Raw genomic sequence first — 8763 nt, 5'->3', positions numbered from 1 at the left:
ACAGAAAAGTTTCTGGTTTTTTGCCAGAAACTTCTTAGTGAGCATACACAATGAGAAGATTTGGTCCATGCTTCTCCTTCCACTCATAAAAGCACCTTGCACATCCTATATTTTATCCTTTGTTTCCATTCTTCCCCTTTCAATCAAAATTCTACGATACAGCTTGCCAACTGAACTTACCATGATTCCCACATTCCATACACGACCTTTATATAATGGCATGATCACAGCCCTTTTCCAATATAATGGCGTGTAACCCTAAATTTAAACACTAGTTAAAAGTTTGCACAACCATGTTATTTATTTATTTTATTTTTGTTTATTGCAGAAACAAACAGTACATAATTACATTGATGACAATAGTTACAAAATTATAAAAGTTAGTACAATAATTGGTACCAATGACATGTCGCTGACATATATGCATATGAGGTATATTATACATTTTACGGTTAAGTTACATTTTTAAGTTAAGTTAAATTAGTGTGCTGGGGAAGGAGAGAGGTGTGTGCGAGTGTTTGTGTGTGTGTGTACGTGTGCATGTGTGTCTGTGTGTGGTTGTATGTGTTATGTGGGCGAATTCAGTGTGCTAAAAAAGTTTTTCTTAAATAGAGGGAGAGAATCAAAAAATATATCGGTATTTGTGCTTGTTTGAATTGAGTTGAATGTATGAAGGATGCGAGAAATAGGGGAATTGGCTACAGCGTTTGTATTATTACTAGTTGTGTAAAAAAGGTTGGTGTGTCGAGTTCTTTTAGATGGGGTGTTAAAATTTATTTGGGATAGAAGTTCTGAGCAGTCTATTTCGTTGTGTATTATTTTATGGAGAAATGTCATGTCAGCTACCGTTCGCCTGGATTTCAGGGATTGGAGAGTGCAGATATAATTATTGTTGTATTTATAACCTAGGTACTTAATGAATTTATTTTGTATGCGCTCTATATTATTGACATAGTAAGTGTATTTGGGATACCAGACAGGCGATGCATATTCCAGTGTACTTCTGACTAGTGAGGAATAAAGCATTACTAGCGTACGTGGATTTTTAAATAATTTACTCAGACGCAGTACGAAACCTAACATTTTGTAAGATCTGGTAGTGATTGAAGAAATGTGCGTATTAAATATAAGTTTACTGTCTACGTAGACTCCAAGGTCCTTACATTCGCTTTTTGAGATCACGGGTTCATCGCGGAGTGAATAGGGAAAGTTAATTATATGCTTGTTTCTGGTGAAGGACATGGTGTGGCATTTTGAAACATTGAGGTCCAAATAATTAGCTGTGCAATAGTTGCAGAGCCTGTCTAAGTCACTTTTTAGCTCTCTACAGTCCGATAGAGAGATGACCGTTTTATAAATTTTCATATCATCTGCAAACATTAAAAATTTTGAGTGTTGGAAACATGAGCCTATGTCGTTTAAGTATATGTTAAAGAAAAGCGGACCAAGGTGAGAACCCTGAGGAACGCCCGAGGTTGCGTTGATTATTTTGGATAAGACACCATTTATTGAGATAACTTGACTACGATTACTAATGTATGACTTAATCCATCTAAATAAATCACCGTGTATTCCAAGACGAGTAAGTTTATTTAAAAGAATTGATTGAATAACGCGGTCGAAGGCCTTTGAAAAATCGGTGTACATAGCATCGACCTGTACCCTTTCGTCCATATTGCTGTGCAAATAGTTGACAAATAGGACCAGGTTAGATGTAGTAGACCGGTTTTTCATGAATCCGTGTTGGTTGTGTGTAATTGCTGTAGCGATAGTCGGGTAAAGTTGGTCGTAAACGATTTTTTCAAGAATTTTACTTAAGATAGGAAGTTGAGAGATAGGTCTATAGTTTGTAACGTCGTGTTTATCGCCTTTTTTATAAATGGGAGTTATTACGGCAGATTTCCACTTATGAGGAAACGTTCCATCACTTAATGATTTTTTGAAAATTGCGCTGACCGGAATAGTGATATATTTACTACAGTTACGTATGAAGATACCAGGCAAACTATCTAAACCAGGTCCTTTATTAATGTCAATGGATGAAAGATATTTGTAGGTGATGTCTTCATTGATTTTAATTGAGTTTATGGCTATATTGCAATTCAAATTCAAAACCGTGCAACAAAGTCAATGACAGACGTCAAGTATAATTTTGCTCCGTATAAAATAGTGGAACAAAGCGCAAAAGTTTAATGTAAACATTATATAACTTGTGTATCTGTGCATCATAGTGCGGCGGAAATTCTGGAACTAATTTTATGTATGTACTGAACCGCATTCAAGAGAAACTCATTACAAAAAAATTTAAAAACTGAGATTTTAACAAATTATTTGGATGCCCTACCTACATATGGCATATTTACTCTACTAGTCAATAGATGTCAGTAAATACCTACATCCATTAAAATTATAAAATAAATTGAGTTACGCCTACGAATCAATAGATGGCAATGCTTGCAAACTTGTGAAGGAAAATATTTTTAATTCAACTATTGCCCAATAGATGGTGACAGTGTTTATAAACATCAAAATTATATTTATTTTTTTTTATAAATAATAGAAATCAAAGTTTAGTGCACATTGGATCATTTACTAACCCAATATAAAAGTGAATTTAGTTCAGTTGCGGGCAGCGGTCTTCACTACTACTCAACTCTACTTTCCCAATACAATTATTCTGGAACAGATCGCCTAACAAAGACATCAGAACCAAAATTTATCACTCGCGTTACGAATTTTGCCTGCCAACAGGCGCAAGGACAACTTTACCACCTAACTAACCACAAAACCACAACATGAATAATTGCAAAGCCTGTTCAGAACCCACTCTCTCCGACGAGTCCGTATTTACCTGCGCCGTGTGCAAGGGAATATTCCATTTGCACTGCAGCGGAGTGGCAGAGACCTCATACCGTCGACTCACTAAGGAACGACGCGCCCAAATTAAATGCAAGAAATGCCTATCTGACACTCCGGCTTTCAATATCACTACCAGCGGTGCCTCAACTTTGGACAACGAACTACTATTAAAACAAAACGCAATACTCGACCAAAACACCCAAATTCTCGTCACAATCTCAGCAATGAGTAAACAATACGAGGATATTCTACTTCGAGTCCACGAACTCGAGAATATAAACAAAAAACTTGAAAAAAAAAACTGTGATCTTGAAGCGCGCTTAGAGCTAATAGAAGGACAATTTGAAAATTTAGACAGGGAAAACAGGTCGAAAAACGTAGAAATACGAGGAATCCCGGAAATAAGCGGAGAAGACTTAAAAAATGTTGTTTTCAATATCCAAAAAATTACAAATGCCGGAACAGAAGTGAAAAACGTGGAAGCAGCCTACCGTACTGGACAAAAAACCAACAAGGATTTACAACGGCCGATAATCCTCAGATTCAAAACAAACGATGACCGTGACATCTTCTTAAATGAAATAAAAACATTTAACAAGCGATCTGCAAATCGGGAGGATAAACTAAACACAAATATCATAGGAATGGCAGGAAAGAGCTCTCAGATTTATATCAATGAACACTTGACATTTCGAGCTAAACATCATTGGTTTCTTGCACGTAAGGCTACACGAGACAATATTTTTAAGTTTGCCTGGACCAGAGGGGGACAAGTATATGTACGCAAAGACGTTGGGACGCCCGTTATACTTATCAACGAAAAAACCAAAAACCTTTTATCTCCCTCACCAAATAACTTATAATCAATTTTCATCCTTTGGTATACTTTTATTTTACTTGATTCTCCTGTATACTATTATATATTCATCTATATATTACTTGATACTCTCTGTTACAAAAAACATATTATTGGATTCTTCTAGCCCAAAGACATTTAACAAAAGTATGTACCCCATCATTGTTTTTAATCGATCAAATAACTTAATACAATCACCTCTTTCCAGTAATCTACTTTTCTTATCATGTAGAAAATGTGTTATTGTAATTGCATCAAAACCATTACAACTTACTATGCTTTATACAATTATATACATTGCTTATTTTGTTATTGCTTTTAATAACTGGCGAACTCCTTCTCGACTATTGCCAACAACAGAAACCAGTGGTACAACTTATTTTAATAATATTCTACATATTGATACGATTACCCTTAAATGCAATATTACTTTAATTACTAACAAGAATGAAATTAACTTTTTAAATTTTATTGTTTTTAGTTCTGCGAACAATAAGAATTTTCGGAAATATTTTTTTCTTACATTACTTAACCGTGCGTTATTTTTACCTACAAACAAGATTTTTATCTCAAAATCATTATTTCAAATCCCATGTATACCACATATTTATTATACCATCGCTTTCAATTCTTATTTCTATAATCTTCCTAATTTCAAAATGACCAAGTATAAATTATATTCTTATGTTACATCTTCACAACAAATCAATACCTATATTACTAATAAAGATATCACTGTCACTACATCTTTACTATTAATAATTAACGCAATGCAAAAAACCAAAAAATGGAAGACTTAGCAGATCTACTAGATAATACAACACCTATCCCATGTTCATCAACCAACGATTCTGAAGTTGTACGTCAATTATTATTAATTAATTCTACCCTTATGATATTTTCAATGAACATTAGAAGTATTAACAAAAACTTTGATGAATTATCCATTCTTCTTACTGACCTTGCCTTAGATTTCGATGTAATTGTCTTGACCGAATGCTGGATTCAAAAAAATTTCCTTCCTAAAACAATAAAAAACTACAATCACTATAACACACTACATAACCAAACTCAAAACGATGGCGTTATTGTATACATCAAAAATCACATCCCACACTCAGTCAAAGAGATCAGAATTAAAAACGCCAACTGCCTTCAAATACAACTTGATAACCTCATAACAATCCTTACTATATACAGATCTCCGAATACACATAATATAACCCCATTCTTATACTCACTACAAGAAATATTAACAAACATAAAACACTGCCAAAACACTTACATAATTGGTGACCTTAACATAAATATAATCAACAAAACGCATCCTCAAGCCAACGAATACCTAAATGCACTAACTTTATTAGGATATTTGCCAGCTGTCACCTCTCCAACAAGAGAATCAGACATAAACAATAGTAGTTGTATAGATCATGTGTTCGTTAAGAGTAAACTAGACAACAAATCCATTGTATATCAATCAACTATAACAGACCACTATGCAATCATTACTTCCATTACCAAAAAAATTCACAAACCAACTCAAAATGCTCCACCCCAAGTAATGATTTCTTATGAAATTCTCCTAGATCATGTCTCGAAAGAAAATTGGGAACTCATCTATTCTTGTACTGATGCCAACTCTGCATGCGATTTATTTATAAATACTTTACATAACCACTTGGCCAAAGCAACATCATATTCAAAAACTAAAACAAACCGATCGCAAACAAAAATTAAACCATGGATCACTGCTGGTATTCTCCACTGTATCAGAAAGCGTGATAAGATCCATCACTTCTGTAGGAAAAACCCTAGCGACTATGCATCTCTCATATTCTACAAACGTTATAGAAATAACTGCAAAAAAATAATTGACACTGTTAAAAGGGATTATTACAAAAAAAAAATCAGTGAAGCTACCGATGATAAAAAAAAAATTTGGAATATCATAAAAGATATAGCCAACATTAATAAAACCGACACACCTATTGTTAAAATTAATATCGAAGACAAAACAATACATGTAAATTCTGAACCTGAAAAAATATCCGATCATTTCAATCAATTTTTTTGCAATATCGGTCCCAACTTAGCAAAAAAAATTTTAGCCAGAAAAAACGTCTCAGAGAAAGATCTTGCAAATGGTATACCTATCAGTACTCTGACCTACAACCCGTTTCAATTCACTCCCACTACTGAATCAGAAATTATGGAAATAATAGCATCTCTCAAAAACAGTAACTCCACCGGAATAGATCACATCTCGGCAAAAATTATTAAACACCTCCAAAAATTTATCGCCCCCCCTCTTAAACACATAATCAACTCAAGCTTCAAAACTGGTACTTTTCCTAACTCCTTAAAACAGGCTACAATAATCCCAATCTTCAAAGCAGGTGACAAATTATCTGTAAATAACTACCGACCGATATCCTTACTAAGCACAATATCTAAAATTGTAGAAAAAGCTGTGAAACATAGACTGTGTAAGTTCCTCGAAGATAACAACATATTATCAGACAACCAATATGGCTTTCGCAAAGGTAGAAGTACATCTGATGCAATAGCTGCCCTCACGAAAATCGTTTCCTATAATCTTGACATTGGTCGCAAACCACTGGCTGTCTTTCTCGATCTTGCGAAAGCATTTGATACGGTCTCTCATTCCTTACTGCTAAAAAAACTACATCGGGTTGGAATAACAGGAGTAGCCTACACATGGTTTGAAAACTATCTAATGAACCGAACACAACAAACTCTCATCCACTCTGACAAAACACATATAAGCGAAAAATTACCTATGTCCTTTGGTGTACCTCAAGGCAGTATACTAGGACCAATTTTATTTCTTGTATACATAAACTCACTTTGTGCCATGAATATTGGAGGTAAAATATTATCATTTGCCGATGACACTGTTCTAATATTTGAAGATGTAACATGGGAATCAGTCACTAACAAAGCTAATAATGGTCTATTAAAAGTAAAACATTGGCTGGACACAAACCTCCTCACACTTAACATCGACAAAACCCAATATATGACATTTTCCATCCGCAAACATAATGTACCCAACAACTGCCCTAAACCTATTATTCACTCGTGTTCATTCAATTTACACACTCACGAAATCACACCTAATATAAATTGCACGTGTTCTACCCTTAAATCATCAAATGCAGTTAAATATTTGGGAATAATCATAGACAACCAACTACGGTGGGAAGCCCATATCAGTGACACAGTAAACAAACTTCGTAAACTCTGCCATGTATTCTGCTCCCTTAGGTCCATCCTTGATTTACAGACTTTAAGAAGCGTGTATCAGACGTAATCGTGTGACACACAAGACTGTAAGGGGCCGGTGATCCCAATCTGTGGAGGCGTGAGATGTCGTCCTTCAGTGGCGTGGAGGGGTAGAACGGGGCCGTCTCTGAAGCCGCTGTAGAGCTGGTCCGATTGCTTGTCGCTTGTTCTTGAGCTGATTCCGAGTCTGGTCCGAAGGGGTAGGCAGTCCGTGGTCCAGGGTGAGGCGGGGGTCAGAGTGAAAGAAGGCGAGCAGAGTCAGAAGTCGGAGCGAGGTAGAGGGCAGAGCAGAGAGCGGAGGTGTAGAGCTGGTGGTGGTTGCTGGATATCTCACGTTCGAGGGGGTGTTTCACGTTTTATAGGCCACCGGCGGGCGCGCGACGCTCGCACGGGCTCACTTTCTCTTTGATTCCTGGAATCCGTGAGCCGTTGCGACGCTATCGCGGCGCCCCGCCGGGCCGTCAGAACCGTGCCCGTGGGACGTAATGACGGCGTACCACCGGTCATTTGTGACGCTATGACGGCGCATAGCGCACGGCACGGCTTCCCACTACGTTTTGGCACGGTTCTAACAATCGTGCCCGAATTAAAATATGATTATGATTTTACCAGCTCTCACAATACTTCTCTGCCCGTACACCTCTAGCCAAGCTCCGACGTTTCGTTTATTGTAACAATTTTACATTTTACATAACAATTTTACATAGCAATTTTACAAATTTCTACATTTTACATTTTTCGGCAGTATATTTTACTTTAATAACAGGGCAAATAGCAAATTAATAATATGGGGCGACGTCGGCTGATATTGGAGCAGTACGTCCGTTACAAAGCGTATACTTTGCCCTTTTCCAATCTATAGCAACGTATGGTATAGTGGGATGGGGTGGTTGTGCTGAATCCATTATTAATCCTATTATTACAGTTCAAAAACTAATTTTGAGAATTATATTTAAATGCCAACCTACCCATCCCTCTAATGAACTCTTTGCTAAAATCAGGGTATTAGATATACGACAGTTATTTACTAAGGTAAGCATTTGTTACATACGAAAAAATAACCTACTGTTGGCTCCACAACACCAAGCTCACACCCGCTTTTCATCAAACCTGGGTTGCGTGGTTCCTCAAACTAAAACCTCTTTCGCTCAACGGCAATTCTGGTTCATCGCGCCTAAAATATACAATGCATTGAGTACCGACTTAAAGTCAAGTAATTCTATATCCATATTTACTGCTCGTGTACATCAATGGATATTTGAAAGGGGACGACCTTTCTTCAAAGATTATATGAGTTCCTAACACAAAAAAAAAAAATTAAAAACTTCTTTTCCAACTTGTCTCATATCACGAAAATTAAAATTAAGTGTTGAACATAAACATGTTGTCTTATAGATAATACCTAAGTTATATAAACTTGCACACAAACAATTATATGCATTAAACAATCTACATTAATTATGTTTAAATTTTAATCTTAATGTTTAATATTTTTAATTTTTATTTGTATCTTTTTAATATACATATACTTTTTCTTTATTTTTCAGTTTACTTTTAATTTTAATATACTTGTTTTTAGTTTTATTTATCATCAAATTTGTTTTTCTTTTTTTTCTTCTCTAATTCTTTCTTATGTTTCTATAAAATAGTATTTTTTAGTTCTTCTAAGTTATTTTTATTATTATTACTTCATTATGATTTATACTTACATACTTATGTTACTATAAGTATCTTTTATG

Source organism: Hesperophylax consimilis, chromosome 16, assembly GCF_061612785.1.
Source record: "Hesperophylax consimilis isolate HC1 chromosome 16, BYU_Hcon_1.0, whole genome shotgun sequence".
NCBI lineage: Eukaryota > Metazoa > Arthropoda > Insecta > Trichoptera > Limnephilidae > Hesperophylax > Hesperophylax consimilis.
Note: the sequence above shows the minus strand (reverse complement) of the source record.